Source organism: Schistocerca serialis, chromosome 5, assembly GCF_023864345.2.
Source record: "Schistocerca serialis cubense isolate TAMUIC-IGC-003099 chromosome 5, iqSchSeri2.2, whole genome shotgun sequence".
Classification (NCBI taxonomy): domain Eukaryota; kingdom Metazoa; phylum Arthropoda; class Insecta; order Orthoptera; family Acrididae; genus Schistocerca; species Schistocerca serialis.
Window position 1 is genome coordinate 712899333 of NC_064642.1, and position 16993 is coordinate 712916325.

General features: G+C 40.7%; 1 long non-coding RNA gene across 1 annotated transcript in view; it reads left to right on the forward strand.

Moving 5' to 3' along the window:
• The window catches only part of LOC126480944 (uncharacterized), a 179314-nt gene that overhangs the window by 83036 nt on the left and 79285 nt on the right, over window positions 1-16993 (forward strand). The window contains exon 2 of the long non-coding RNA XR_007587484.1: window positions 15139-15237. This is a non-coding gene — a long non-coding RNA (uncharacterized LOC126480944). The remainder of the gene's footprint in view (window positions 1-15138; window positions 15238-16993) is intronic.

Here is a 16993-nt window from a genome sequence, read left to right on the forward strand (position 1 = left end):
GATGGACTGGGTCCTCATCGTGTTCGGCTGCTTGGAGACCGTTTTCAGCTATTCGTAAACGTCATGTTCCCAAAAAAACAGTGAAATTTTTTTGTGAATGACAGTGCGCTATGTCACCGGGCCACAATTGTTCGCGGTCGGTTTGACAAACTTTTTGGACAATTTGGTCACCCACATTGCCCGACATGAATCCCATCAAATATTTATAGGACATAATCGAGACGTTAGTTTGTGGATAAAATCCTGCACCGGAAACACTTTAGCAGTCATGGAATGCTATAGAGGTAGTGTGACTCAGTATTTATGCAGGTGTCTTCCAACGTCTCGTTGAGTCAATGCCACGTCGAGCTGCTGCACTACGCCGGGCAAAAGAGGTTCGACCCGATATTAGGAGGTTTCCATTCCTTTTGTCACCTCAATGTGTACTTAACTGATAGAGTACAGTGTTTATGAGATTTGTATATGTAATTCTGTTGTCAAGTAGGTAACGTTCAGGTACATACCAATATCATCTATATTCACATTGTTTGTAGATTTTAACAGCTGAGACCACTACGAAAGAATTGTGAATTGAAAGTGAAATGAAACTGGCTACTATTAGAATTCAGGCGTCTGGTATTTTCAATTGCATCGAGAAGAGTGGTCAGTGGCGAAATAGTCTTGCGATTTCACTACCAATAGCTCAGGTAGCACTTACTTCTATCAGGAATCTAACGTGTTCTCTGCTGAGAAGCCATTAATTCTAAAAAAATGGTTCAAATGGCTGTGAGCACTATGGGACTTCACATCTGAGGTCATCAGTCCCATAGAACTTAGAACTACTTAATCCTAACCAACCTAAGGACATCACACACATCCATGCCCGAGGCAGGATTCGAACCTGCGACCATAGTGGTCGCGCGGTTCCAGACTGTAGTGCCTAGAACCCTCGGCCACCGCGGCCGGCACAAATTCTAATTTCCAAAGCCTCAAAATACAGTAATATCCACTAAAATTCAAAACGTCTTTACAAGTGTGGTTTATCAAAACGATGTGGTCCGCGTCATTTACCTTCAAGTCCTTATGGAATTGAGGAAAAAAGGTGACAAATTAGAAATCGTATACAATTTAAACATGAAAATTGAAATTAATTATTTTGGCTACTGTTGTTTCTCAACACTGAGTACATTTTCTTCACATTGTCGGCACAACAGCCTTGAAGTACTTACGAATCCTGATGGATGCATAAAGTTACTGAGTTTGTTAGCTGATGATTTTTTTATACTAGTGACGAAAGTCACAGGTGTCATGTTCACTATCATCCCATTTATTCACTATTTTTGCAAATGATTATGCTTCAAACAAGTACCTGCAGACACAGCGCAACATGTCCGCGATGCAAAAGCAGCTTTCATATCTCTGTTCCCGCTAACCACATCCAACTATCACCTTTCACGACTAACTAGAAAGAACCATATCATGTATGTATCAACGAAATTCCTTTACAGGTCAAATGAGTTACTTGTCGACAGTCTTTTCTTTGAAGTTACTTTAAAAGTTTATAATTAACTATTCTAATATCGATGACTCCGAACAGAAATTTTGAAATAAATTCAAAATACGCAAAAATAATGTTACATCAAAAACATTAAAAATTAATATTATAAATTATAATGTTTCACTCATTCGCAACACATAACGAATTTAGGAAGTATCGACAAGCACTATACGTAGCAAAAGATGAGCTGTTGATCGGGTCCATTACAGCAGCCATTACATGTTCTGGCTTTCTTCAAGTTGATGCTGAAGTGGTACTTTTCTCTGTGTGAGATAGAACTATGGTTGGTCGTTTAGAATTAATTCTGAGACGCTTCGAAAATGACTTAATGACAACTGCCTTCGGTCCATGAAGATAATAACACTGTATAATCTGTTCGCATAGGCAGGCACCTGTAACGGCACATTCGTACAAGATCTAGCACCTATTTGTACGACCACACTCCAGCCCACCACATGGGATTCATTTATACGCACAACACAGGAGTAACATATTTTCCCACGTGTCCCTCTCTGTCAAGTACATCCTGCAATACTGCAGTACGAACAATAGCAACAACTTGTACTTTACGTTGTACTGCCAGGATTCGCCTGTCGATGTGAACCCCCTGCAGCTGAGGGTTGCATTTTCTTCTCTACCTGTCTCTAGAGAACTCTTCAACGTTCTTGCGGATAAAGTAACTTCCCTTGAAGAGTGAGGAGATTTAATTAAAACCTTTGATGTGAAACATGGCCTGTTTTATTCACATACCATGTCTTCATAGATCCCCGGATGGCGTTCGAACTTGTATCCACATCTTCGACTAATAATCTGCATACGGCAGTCTGGAGTACCTCCCTAGATGGCGATTGAGCCAATGAATTTTTAATTAATGGAACCTATGATATTGTAAAGGACGCCGAATATGCCTCAGAAACGGAGGTATATAATGCCATGCCCCAACGAAGCGTAATAGTACCCCCGAGGTTCTCAATACATGTGAACAATCTGCCAAATAAGGCCAACAGGCCCAACAAATTGTTTCTCGATGGTTCGTTGTCTACAGGTAAGTAGAGTCGTCAGACGATCATGAGAAAATCCACAAAGATGTGAGCAGAATTTTTCTTTCGCTCTATTTAAATTGGTAGTATCCGGCAGAAAAATTAATGGTACACGTATTGAATATGCCACCGAAACAGGAGTTTGCTTCATGGCTGAGAAGAATGTTTGTAATATCATGACTCAAGTTAGAAGCAGGACGCTACTGATCAGAAGTTACCTTAAAATTATGGCATTAACTATGCAGTGCTTTTGTTTATGGAAGATGATACATGCATGAACAATTAATTCGAGAGCTTGTCGTGAATTCTGACCATGTTGCTGTACTTCACCTACACTTACCTTTATCCGTAATTACGAGAATTTACAAGTATGGAAAGGAGTAGCAGATGGAGAGTAATAGTTAGTGTGTAAACTAGAAGTTCAGGAAGGTTTCCGTGCTGGTGAAGTATATGATTACGTAACTGATACTTGCAGTCTCGGATTTTTGTCGATGAAACGGTAATCTGTTACGAAGCGTTACGTTTAGAGGTTGCAACAATAAGCGAAAGTGTGGGAATACTTAGCACTTAAAGGGAATATTGTAGCATATTGACGTATTCTTAATAACAAGATATTTAAAATCAACGGTATGCCAGATTGTGTACACTGCTTTCACTTTTCTAAACCAGGAAAACAATTCATTGTATTGCAAATATCAAAGATATGCGAGTGCACAAGATACCCCACCCACACTGTTTAATTATCCACAGCGATTGAGGAATTACTTGCATGGTAAGGGAAGCCTATATTAAATATAAATGAGACAGAATAATACTCAAATTATCTATCACTTTCTGTTAGGAAATTACAATACAGAAGTGTATTTAAACAGTTACGTCCAATGTATAAACGCATTTACTTTCACTTTTCAACAGATTTTAGGAACGTACATCCAGCATGCCGAAATAATTATAGATCAGCAACTTACGTTAATTTGTGCAATGAAAAACGAGCAGAAGTTCCAAAATTTCACTTTTTTTATACACTCGGTGACTGGTTTCGTCTCGGGCCCTTTGAGATCGTCGTACAGATAGTCAAAATGGTATTTCCGAAAATGCAAAGACCATGACAAAAAGTAGAAACGCCGAGTGAATGAAAAAAGAGAAATTTTCAACTTTGACCGGTTTTTCGTTGTGCTGAACTCTTCGAAAGTTAATTTCTTGGATAAGCAGTCATCACAAACATAGTCTTGGGCTGTCTTCTCCAGTATATGCAGCATTATTCCAAGCAGAGCACCCAACACACCTGTACCAAAATTCTTTGTGTTTACCTGCTCCTGCGCCAGGCGTAATAAAACTCTTTACTTGCTTTAGTACTTGTAGATGTCGCTTTCAGTGTGCCAGTAAACTTATTATTGTAATCATCGTCACCGTCATCATCAAAGATGGTGGAAACATACGATACATTGGACAACTTTGATGTTTCACCCTTATTTCTGACTTCCATTTTCTTTTTACGTGGCTGGTCTGTAAAGCATTCATGTGCAGCGGTCCTACTCATCTTCTTCAACCCAGCCTGTGTTCTTTTTTCATTCTTTACTTACTTCTTCACTATAGCTTCCTCTGACTTCTTTTTCGCCGTTTTCTACGCACCATTACCCCAGTTTGCCATTACATTCCGGATCTCGCGCCTATTTCCTGAGTTTGGGGTAAGTGACGCATTTCACATTACAAAAATTTATTATCTGAGAAGTTTAAAATTTGCAGGATTTGCTATGTAACTTGTATTTATTGATCAGTTGTATTGTTTCGTGGGTCTTAGACACGTATACTTTGCTTTTGCGATCTGCAAACATTAGCAATGGTTGTAGTGTTCCCAAGCAATCTTCCACGTGAATCAGGTACCTACCCAAAGCGTTAGCGGGATATTCTTGATTCAACTGAGCTTCTATATAGCTTTAAATTTCACTATTTTAGGTGAGGTCGTGCTAGTTGTGTTGGAGCAGTTTCCCAGTTAGTTTTACGAAATTTTACGTTTATTTCGTTGGAACCTTATTCTCTGTCATTTTGATGTGTCACATGTCGAGATCTTAGAGTAAATAACTGACTAATTAAACTCAGACTTGATTTGGATCTCAGAACCAAACTATTTGTCAAACAAATGACCCTGGTTAGACAACCCCCTCAAAATAAATATAGCCAATTTATCTGCATTTGCAATTCATTTGTCTCAGTGTGACGTTGTTCCGTTTCAATACATGGTGGAGCCTTCTGGTGAGTCACCTTATACGCAGATACTGTGATCAGTTTTGTAACTGGTGTATAACGAGCGCTGCACTCGTTTACCTAGCACGTCTTTGATAATAGCGTAAGTTAAGTCGGATAGCTACCAGTTTGCGTGACAACGAAACGGTTTCATTTCATTTGCAGCAAAATTCTAAAACAGTTAATGAGAGACAATGTAAATGTAACTATTCTAGTCAAACAAGATGTGCGTAATTTGACATATGCATTTAGCGAACATGTAATTCAGATATGAATTTCAATGCATTCCTCGAAATACGTAAAAGAGCATGGAGTGACAATGCCTGCAGTTTCCTAGCTATAAACAAAGAAGATGATTAAAACAAACGGACGTTCTTGTATTAATTTCTGTAACTATATTTGTAATTCACATCCTGTGCTACGTAAGAGCAGTTTTGCATTATGATGTAAGCAGAGACTTTTGCATGTCACCAGTTCATATGCTCACTGAGCATTGCGATTGTCAACATGCCTCTCAGTTCCATTGGATGAAAGTATTGAAATTGCATTGTAATATCCACACGAAACCATTGTTGCTAAATAAATGGAAACTTAATTTGAGTCTGTACTGGAAAAGAATTTAGACCAGTTTCTCAGCTGCTAAAAAGATTTGGTAAAAAACAGTTCTTGCTCCGAAAGAAGAGAGATCAAGGCGAAGAAAATGAAGCCAAACAAACAAACAAGAACTAATGTATTCATGAAAGTAGAAGTTGGTGACATTCGCAGATAAACGGAGAAGAAGATGAGCGCAATGAAAAAGGTGGAGATGACGATGACAATGAAGAGTATGATGAAATGATGAAGTCACAGAAGAAACTTGTAGTACAGGCAGAGGAAACTCGCAGCTTCAATTTTAGTAGACCAACGAACAAAATGTGTGGTACTGTAAACGCCATCCGATTTGAACTGACAGCAAAAGTGTAAATTATTTGTAATTCACAGGTAACTGTTGATGGAAATGATTTAATTAATTGACAATGTGAAATACCCTGGAATGAAAGGACTGTATAACCTATTGTCTAAAATTAAACCCCCTAAACAGCGTTACACAAGTTCTTCAGAACTAAGTTACGGTAAAATTCTCAGTATTACTGATGCCCTTAAGTAAAGCCGTCTCTCCAACAGACTATTAAAATTCAAACAAAGGCTATAAATATACCCAAACTTTACGCCTGCATGAAATATGTGACAACTCATTACTGAGAGCTGATGACAGACTTATCGTTATTGGGGAGAACGATAACGCATTTGATGTTCACGATTGGAAAGTAGTCTCCAATGAAACATCAATACATATCGATTTTGTTCAGTGAAGTAATCAGAATGAATTGGGTAATCAGTTTTATTGAGAGCTTCAAAACAGCGGGTAATGATTCACATCATAATGAAATAATATCTAGTGAATAGGAGCTTTGTAGGGTATCGATTATTGCTTGATATTTATCAAAATTATCAAAAATAATAAAGTGAAAGACTCAATAGTGGATTGGGAAGGTGCATATGGGGACATTCCACCAATTTATAGACACACACAACAGGTGCATTTTGCGGATTTAGAAAAGTTCTTATATTTATAGCGTGGCATTTCGCATACTGATCAGCATGCAATGGATACTTGGGAACAAATATTGATGGAGCGTATAGGATTTCAAAGGAGAACTGAATATGTAGGCCGAATTATAGTATCATTATGAACTCACCGTGACAAAAGGCTAGAGCTTAACAGAGTGACAGAGGAGTCCGTAAGGTATTCTCTGGCGAGCCATTGTGCTTGTGCCAAATCTCGCATCCTGGCTTATAGCGGTCTCTATTGTTTTGACACTCAAGAAGTGGCGGTTAGGCTTATCAGAAGCGTTCGTATGTTAGCGAGAGTTGATTTTCACCACAAAATTGTAGTTATTGCTATGATAGTCAAAGTAAGCATTTTCGTTTGATATGCAGCTTGGAGATGCGTTACTTTTTCTTAAATGTGCAAAATCTGCATATCATAAGGGAGTATCTGCATTGGAGTTTGTTTCCTCTTCCTTGAAATGTATAAGTGCATGCGTATCCGACTCAGTTCAGTCAAATACGATGATTACTTGAATGCAGATGTCGACAACACAGGGCCCGTCACAGTTTTCTGATTGATCACTTTTGCCTGTTGGAATAAGTTGGACCAAGTCGGAACAAGACTTGGCTCAGCAAGTAGGTACGAGGGGAGTTTGAAAAGTCCGTGCAAAAATAAAAGCTACTTACGTGTTTGGGGTAAATCTATTTTATTTTTCGACATAGTCACCTTTTAGACTTATACACTTCATCCAACTCTGTTCTAATTTGTTGATCCCTTCCGAATAATAGGAATTGTCTAAGACTGCCAAATAGCTACTAGTTGCTGCAATTACCTCCTCGTTTGAATAAAATCTTTGTCCCACCAACAATTTTTTCAAATTGGGGAACAAATAATAGTCCGAGGGAGCCAAGTCTAGAGAATAGGGGGATGTGAAACGAGTTGGAATGCTATTTCCATTAATTTTGCGACCGCAACTGCAGAGGTCTGTGCTGGTGCATTGTCGTGATGGAAAAGGACTTTTTTGCGGTCCAATCGCCGGCGTTTTTCTTGCAGTTCGGTGATCAAACGGTCCAATAACGATGAATGATATGCAACTGTAATAGTTTTACCCGTTTCCAGGTAGTCAATGGGGATTATCCCTTACCAATCCCGAAAGACAGTCGCCATAACCTTTCCGGCAGAAGGAATGGTCTTCGCCTTTTTGGTGCAGATTCTCCCTTGGTAATCCATTGTTTAGGTTGTTCCTTGGTCTCATGAGTATAGTAATCTTTCATCCACAGTGACTAAACTACGCTTAAAGCCCTGCGGATTCTTCCTGAGCAGCTGCAAACCATTCTTGCAACACTTCACACGATTCCGTTTTTGGTCAAGCCTGGGCAATCGCGGAACCCATCTTGCGGATAGCTTTCTCATGTCCAAATGTTTGTGCGAAATATTATGTACCCGTTCACTCGAGATGCCCACAGCACTAGTAGCCTCACACACCTTAACTCTTCTGTCATTCATCACCATATCATGGATTTTATCAATGATTTCCGCAGTCGTAACCTCCACAGGGCGTCCAGAACATTCAGCATCACTTGGGCCCATATGGCCACGCCGAAAATTTTGAAACCACTTATAAACTGTTCTAATCGAATGTGCAGAGTCACTATAATACACTCCTGGAAATGGAAAAAAGAACACATTGACACCGGTGTGTCAGACCCACCATACTTGCTCCGGACACTGCGAGAGGGCTGTACAAGCAATGATCACGCGCACGGCACAGCGGACACACCAGGAACCGCGGTGTTGGCCGTCGAATGGCGCTAGCTGCGCAGCATTTGTGCACCGCCGCCGTCAGTGTCAGCCAGTTTGCCGTGGCATACGGAGCTCCATCGCAGTCTTTAACACTGGTAGCATGCCGCGACAGCGTGGACGTGAACCGTATGTGCAGTTGACGGACTTTGAGCGAGGGCGTATAGTGGGCATGCGGGAGGCCGGGTGGACGTACCGCCGAATTGCTCAACACGTGGGGCGTGAGATCTCCACAGTACATCGATGTTGTCGCCAGTGGTCGGTGGAAGGTGCACGTGCCCGTCGACCTGGGACCGGACCGCAGCGACGCACGGATGCACGCCAAGACCGTAGGATCCTACGCAGTGCCGTAGGGGACCGCACCGCCACTTCCCAGCAAATTAGGGACACTGTTGCTCCTGGGGTATCGGCGAGGACCATTCGCAACCGTCTCCATGAAGCTGGGCTACGGTCCCGCACACCGTTAGGCCGTCTTCCGCTCACGCCCCAACATCGTGCAGCCCGCCTCCAGTGGTGTCGCGACAGGCGTGAATGGAGGGACGAATGGAGACGTGTCGTCTTCAGCGATGAGAGTCGCTTCTGCCTTGGTGCCAATGATGGTCGTATGCGTGTTTGGCGCCGTGCAGGTGAGCGCCACAATCAGGACTGCATACGACCGAGGCACACAGGGCCAACACCCGGCATCATGGTGTGGGGAGCGATCTCCTACACTGGCCGTACACCACTGGTGATCGTCGAGGGGACACTGAATAGTGCACGGTACATCCAAACCGTCACCGAACCCATCGTTCTACCATTCCTAGACCGGCAAGGGAACTTGCTGTTCCAACAGGACAATGCACGTCCGCATGTATCCCGTGCCACCCAACGTGCTCTAGAAGGTGTAAGTCAACTACCCTGGCCAGCAAGATCTCCGGATCTGTCCCCCATTGAGTATGTTTGGGACTGGATGAAGCGTCGTCTCACGCGGTCTGCACGTCCAGCACGAACGCTGGTCCAACTGAGGCGCCAGGTGGAAATGGCATGGCAAGCCGTTCCACAGGACTACATCCAGCATCTCTACGATCGTCTCCATGGGAGAATAGCAGCCTGCATTGCTGCGAAAGGTGGATATACACTGTACTAGTGCCGACATTGTGCATGCTCTGTTGCCTGTGTCTATGTGCCTGTGGTTCTGTCAGTGTGATCATGTGATGTATCTGACCCCAGGAATGTGTCAATAAAGTTTCCCCTTCCTGGGACAATGAATTCACGGTGTTCTTATTTCAATTTCCAGGAGTGTATTTATCAAACTTCTGTTTAGTCTCCTGGGGCGTTTTGCCTTTCATAAAGTAATGTTTAATCACTATACGAAATTCTTTTTCGTCCATTTTTTGACAATTACTGGGCTTCCTTGATTCGCACGAATGCCAAACACAAACAAATTGACCAATATGGCTGAATCTTGTTGTGCGTTCTTTCCAAAGATTCTACTACATAAACCTGACCCCGATACGCGCCGGTGGTGCCATCCATCGGACTTGCTGCAATTCAAGATAATCGGGATTATGAAATACATTCACAAATGCAAATCAGGGCTCAAGTACAATCGAGCATAAATTTTCATATTTTACTAGTTAATCGTGCAGTTGTTTTACAGTGTCATTCACGATTTGCAAATGCGTTTCAAAATTTAGTACGGCTTTCAGTCGTCAGCAGTGGCTGTTCCTTCGGACATGCATGTTCGAAGGAACATTGCATCGAACTACACGGACGCTGAAAAATAAAGCCATTGCCCTACTGAAAGTAGGGATTATTTTGCTACCATGTCGCAGAACGTGAAGCACCTGGGTGACGGTGGAAGCGTAAATGTTGCAAAAGATTACGGACATTGGAGAAGGGAGAGAACACCCAATCCTCAGTGGTAGATGCATCAATGCCAAATTTGGGGTGGCAGTGCTGTTTTACTTGAAGAACTGTAAAAATATGACGGTGAAGTTGACTTTCTCAACAATGACACAGTGTATTTGATTGATTAATCTAATTTATTTTCTGTCATCTGTGTCTACTAGAAAAATATGTATATAAAATGTCAGTTAAGTAACACAAAGTGGAACTATAAGAGAAATTAATGTTCATTCTCTAAAAACAGATTGTTATGGTATGATTTTTAATTTGCAAGCATGTTTAGCATAAAACAGTCATCGGTCTTGCTTATGATCTACATGATTCTTCAGAAGTTAATGTGAAATAATACAGTCGCTCAAGAAGGAGTGCTTTATGGGTTCTGAACGCGTTGTTGCTTTTGAAGGGTATGATAAAATGAATGCATTTATTACACTGAATTGTTTGTATTCCAGTATAACACACAAATTGATTCTTGCATTAATGATATATTATTCATATTTTATATAGTTTTGCAAAGAATGCAATTCACTGTGGAGTAAGTCAGATACACTGTTAATACTTGGTTATATGATGGCGAAGTCACGCATATTTACTCGAGCTGGAGCAACATACTGTTTGAAATAGACGCTAATCTAAAAAGTGATGAGGATGAACAGTAATGTGTTTGAATTCGTATGTTTCCACTGAGTGACAGCGTAAAACGTCAAACGATTTGTACTGCAAGAAAAAGTTAACTATGATTTCAGGGTACGTGTGAAATTGTAAAAAACTTTAAAGAGATTCAGTATGTGATACTGAAAAAAATTGTCATAAAATTTACATTTACAGTTTTTTTGGTTGGGGTTTTTTCTCCCATTCCAGTCTGAAATATTTTATATTACTGATGGCTTATTCACGTAACTTACACAGAGTGATATATAGACAAATAGGTAGACAGAGAAAGAGAGATGAAATTTGTCACAAACTTTTGCAATGAAGTACATAATACAGAGAGAAATTTATTGAAGAGACAGATTATTAAATTTTTAGAAAGAAAATTATAAAAATTTAAAGATACAAAATGTACTTATTAAGAATTACCGCAATATTACGAAAATAAAACTAGAAGTTTTGTCCAGCATAATACTATAGTCCCAAAATATAACAGGAATAGTGTGTAATACAATAATGAAATACATTAATGCGAACAGAGCTCGTAAGTGCTTACTTACGGATAAAAGTGCATGTACAGATATGGTGTAAGGAAATCAGGCAACAAATTTGGACATCATGCAAGAATTGGAGCTAAACAGGTAATTAGATGTTTGAGGTTTGTCTCAGAGAGTGATAAAAGTAAGATAAAATAACGAGACAACGTCGTACATAACAGTAGTTGCCACAAAAAATATCTATTAGCATATTAACTAATATACAAAATCCTACATATTAATGGTATAGAAACACGTTAATACAAATGACATGTGTCGCAATGGATGGGAATTTTAGGAACTATTCGTCGAAAGAGGTGTAATAAGATGAGTAGTATTTTAGCGGGGAACCCGTCATCGAAAACAAAGCGCGAAGCAAATCATGGGGACGAAAGATCTAACTGCGATAAGTGGAGAGATGATTCTGAATCAGTAGTTAATACGAAGGGCCAGAAAGTAACTACAGGGCAGAGAAAGCGTGAGTACAATTGTATACTTCTGTCATACTGAAACAACTGGTACTGAATTACATGTACGGCCGCAAATACGATTCGTGAAACAGTTGTGGCTAACGACATTCATAGCAATTGTTTGGTAAGTATTAGGACACATCACTGAACTGGTGTAGAGAGATCAATAGCATGCCCACAGGAAATTCTGTGCCCAAACAACGCACGAAATGCAGTAAGGGACCGAAAGCAATAACTAGAATAATTAGAAAAACAATTTCTCATCAGTAGCCAAAACGAAGGGTCAAAAGTAACTTTGTGGTAAAAGAAACATGGGCATAGCTGTATACTTCTGTTATAGTGAAATAAGTAGTTTAGGAATGTAGACAAAGCATAAACACTTATACTTCCGCTGTTATCCTGCAAGATCTTTCACAGAAAGCGCACGGCGCCTGGAAATAGTTATCAATGCCTGTGTTGGTTATATCTGTGATGTTCGGCTCTTTGATCATATTTCACCATTATATGTACAGCTATCCTGGATGGGTGGAGACAAGCGTAGAGATTTCCAGGCGTAGAGATTTCCATACCCTCAGCCTTCCATACTGTCTTATCAACGTGCACTGTTTCCCATATCTCTCCTCGACCTTAACACTCTTGTCCGAACAACACAGCAAAAACATCCGCCCCCTTCAGAGTAAAATCCTTTGGTCCCACTCCATCGTTCAGCCACTTTCTCGAAATCCTTCTCAGTAGCTATCACACTCTGGAATAACCTCCCGCATTATACCAGAGAACTGAATAACATATACAGCTTCAGAAGACAGTTAATGACATGCCTGCTAAAGCAGCAATAAGGGTTACTGTGTGCACTCGTTGCCCTGTATATATCTCTTTCCAACCTGATCTTCATTATTTCCCAGTGTTCTTAGCCGATGCAGTTTTCTTAAATTTCCCTTTCCCAAATTTGCTGTATCAGAAAACACGTATATAGTTCAGATGCAAATTCTTGGCCCATACACGCCCTCGTAATTTGCCACGCTTAACTGAGATCCATGTCTGTATTATCCGACGATTTTTTCTGATGAGTTCATCAACCTATTTCGATGAGTGTCGTCAGTTGCTATAGAGTTCGTCCATTCCAAGCCAGCGAAGCGGTAAAGTCGACGGAGTATTATGCTGACATGTAATACGGCAACCGATATTGAGAGCAGTATCAAAAAATTTGAAGCATTACGTTTCAGCATGCTCTCATAACTATTTAAACTACTGTAGTACTGACAACACTTTTTTTGTTTTGTTTGTTAATTCGATGTTCATTTTACGTAGTTCAGGTAAAGCCTGTGTGTTTTTCGATTTGGAAATATTGTAACATTGGCATTATCTGGCACTATTTCACTCAGGTAAGGTTAAGATTACGTATTGTTTAAAAAATTATACTAGTCGTTTGGATTGAACGTGGATGCTTACTACTTGACTGTTTCATCAATGTTTTTGAATTTACCCCAATGAGACGTCATAAAAAAGCGGTGTGGCTAGTGACGTCTTGACTATGATATCACTGATAAAGAGAGATTTATTTATTCGAGTCATCAGCAAACAGAATACATTATAATGAAAAACAAAATACAGGAAGTATTATTAAGCAACAATATTGTTGCTCAAAATCTTGTACAATCAATTATGCTCGTAGTGGTGAGCAGAAGATCTTATTCTAGGCAACATGCAGGGCATAGTTGACACACTACTAGGTGTTCGATTGTGTGTTCTTCTCCGCAGTCACAGTTGATGGTATCCACAGATAAGTGCCATTTCTGGAGGTCACTACTAGAGCTCCGAAGTCTAGATCGAAGGCAGCTGAGTGACATCGACACGATCCAATTCTGTTCAAGCCAAGGTAGGAAGCTTTCCGAATGGGACGGCGAGGTCGAATTTTTCTCAGGTCGCGAGATCCACATTTGTTTCCTTGCTGAAGCTAATGTTTCAAACACTGTAGCGGTCTTGATGAAACTTCTTCTGAATGTCAAACTTAGGGCTGTTGTAATGTGCCCGTACAGTGGATAGTTTTCCTGACTTCTAAATCCAGGTGCTGAACTGAATATCATCGGTGCAGAAGTAATTCAATGATCAACAAGATTAATAAACGGTGATGATGTCATTGATTGGAGGGATTTGGCTCTTGACGTCATGTGTTCATGCTTAAGTAAGCGTTGACATTTCCAGGGTTGAAGGTCGGTCAAGGTCAAACTGCAAAATGCAGTGCTGGCTATACTACTTGGGGGCGTTACACAATGAAGGACAATGTGAATAACAACAGGCTTGTCCGAGCCCCCCCCCCCTCATTCCCCCCCCCTCTCCCCGGGAAAATGTTCATGAATTTGATCCGACACAAACTAGAAGTTGAATAAGTCGCAAAATATGCACAGAAATGTCCAAGAACAATCTTTCACGACGAAATCTACAAATGATTGGGTACCTACACCTACTTCTTTTCCGTGTAAAGAATATGAAAATAAATGAGAGGAATAATTGAACGTGCAAAAGCTAATAACTAATCACTTTTTCTACAGTTCATGATTCAGTTGGACAAAAAGACAATGTTACATACGGTATGGTTAAGAAGTACCGCAGCTTATATTTTTATAGAGATTCGTAGAGTGGAGATATAGATTTAGAGACACTTTGATTCTGTATCTGACACTAGCCTCTTCAGCACTGCAGAAAGGTGACCACAAAGGCAATGTGCTTCATCACCCAAGAATTTAGTTTAATTGTGATGCGACTTGGAGTGGAATTTCAGAACGGTAGGTTCGCAGAGATCCTTGCACATCTTTGATCGTCCCAGGGACTGTGTTGACGGTGAGAGACGTTCAGTTGACGCAGAACACATCAGTTAATCGATGCGGTGAAGCACGTATCCCGTGAATAAATGTATTGCTTCTCACATGTAGAGAATTGGTAACTCAACGTGTGTATTAGGTTCCGCACATGAGTTAACTGAAATGTAAGTAAATTTAGATTACTGGCCAAAGACATTCCTGTCCAGAGCAGTCGGTCTGTTATCGAGCTTGTACGTGCAATTGATCTAATAAGCATACAAGTCATCTGGTACTTGGAATTACATCAAATGCTGCGTGTTGACAGGACCACAACCTACCATTACGCACGTCCTAGTGGCCAGAAGAAAACTATTGATGTCACAGGTAGCGCTTCGCTGGTTATATTTCTCACACCTCTGGTCTAACTACTCAGGGACGAATGGAAAAAAAAACAATAGAGAACACAATTCTCACAAGCTCTAAACTTATATTTTAATTTAATAATATTTAACTGGATTTATCGTAAATTTGTGTTTCCAAAGAAAATATCAGTTATCCATAAACCCTGAAATCCTATTTTTCAGAGCCCTCGACAAGCCGTCGCCGGGCCTCCAGAGAAATGACGCCGTCTTCCACATCCACCAGACAGCGGAAGGGCTTCCTAGGCAGGTTCTTCAAGAAGGGTAGGTCGCTTTCTGACTGCATAACTATAGGATCAATATTTGTTGTACGGGCACATTCAGTGTCTTGAAAATCCAGGGGACTGTTATATTATATTCCACCATTCCCCCCCCCCCCCCCCCGCCCCCTCTCATATGAAAAGAAAAAACGATGTGGTTTACGTCTTTTCAACTAACACAGTCAGAAATTCGACATCTAGATATACAGGGTGAAGAAAAATTCGCTCAGTCTGACTTCGCATCGAGATTCCACACGTACTGGCAATATAAAAATTTCTCTCACAAAATTTCGTCCTGCCCATATTTCGCGCAGTAAATGGGAGTTAAAGATTGTTAACCTGCAACACTGTAATCACGTGTACGGTAACTACCCCTGTCGGCAGAAGTGGCAGTGCTGTACAGTTGGTGTAGTGGAGAGCGTTTTGGGTTAGCGTGAAGATGGTCGAGAGTTCGATTTTATTTGCTAAGAGTACTGTACATGGTACAGTACTGCCCTCCTAATCGTCATACAGCAATTACAGAGGACCTTCTACAAAAAATTTGCAGTTACGTACTACAAACACAGAAATAGAAGAGCAATCATTTTCATTGGTCAGCTTTTAAGTAAATCTTTTGCATGTCGTGGACGCGAATTGTTTTGTGCAACTGCATCTATCAGGTGTATTTGGAAAGTGAGGTCCAGTTGGGCTCGAAATGGAAATGACTGTGAAAATCCGATGAAACTTACACAGATGTATTGGGCAGTGTCTTTAGTATGCCTGTCGATGGCTTGAAGTTGCTCTTTTCGGTTCAGAGCACAAAGTGACCACGTGGAAATGCCTAAAACAACAGCGTCTCTCGCCAAGTATGTGGATCTGGTGAGAGATTTCGCCTAAAACTATGCAGCTCACATAACATAAATATCTTACATTTCTTTCTTAAAGACAATTTTCAGCCGCATTCTGCAGAGGGAGGGGGTACACACAAAACAAGCTTGGGATCTAGTAGATGAAGTGGTGCGAAACAATTCGCGTCTACTACTTGCAAAAGGTTTCTTTAAATGCTGACCAATGAAAACGATTGTACATATTTTCACTTCAGTGTTTGTAGTACGTAAATGTAAATGTTTCCATAGAAGACCCACTGCACTCGCTGTATGACGATTAACACGCCAGATACCGTACCACGCAGACTACTTTTAGCAAATAAAGGCAAATAAGCCTCGACCCAGATCCGAAATCTCGATTTCCTGCATGCTAACCGAAAATGCTATCCACTACACCGACTGGACTTCTGCTGTATCCCGGCAGAGGTGGTTAAGGTACGCGTACGTGATTACAACGTTTCCAGATTGCCTGTCCTTAACATCCATTTACTGTTCGAAATATGCACAAGACGAAATGTTGTGAGAGAAATTTTTGTATTGCTGGTATATGAGGAATCGCGCTGCGAAATCAAAGTGCACGAATTTTTTTTTTCACCCTGTATAGTCCGCAATTTTCTGTCCTATTCCATTGGCGTATTGAGTAACAGAAAAAATGATTGTATGCCTCTGTTTGCGCCCTAATGCCTCTTATCCTATTCTCGAGTTCCATACCTGAGATATGTGATGGTTGCTTCGAATATAGGTTCTCCAAATTTACCTAACACGATTTTGTCAGAACATCGTCTTTCTCACTTAAGTTCCCCGGGCGTTTGCACTTTTACATGTAGTATTGGCAATGCAATCCTGCTAACAATACTAACAGTGAGCCTCTGAATTGTTCGATGTACGTTGTCA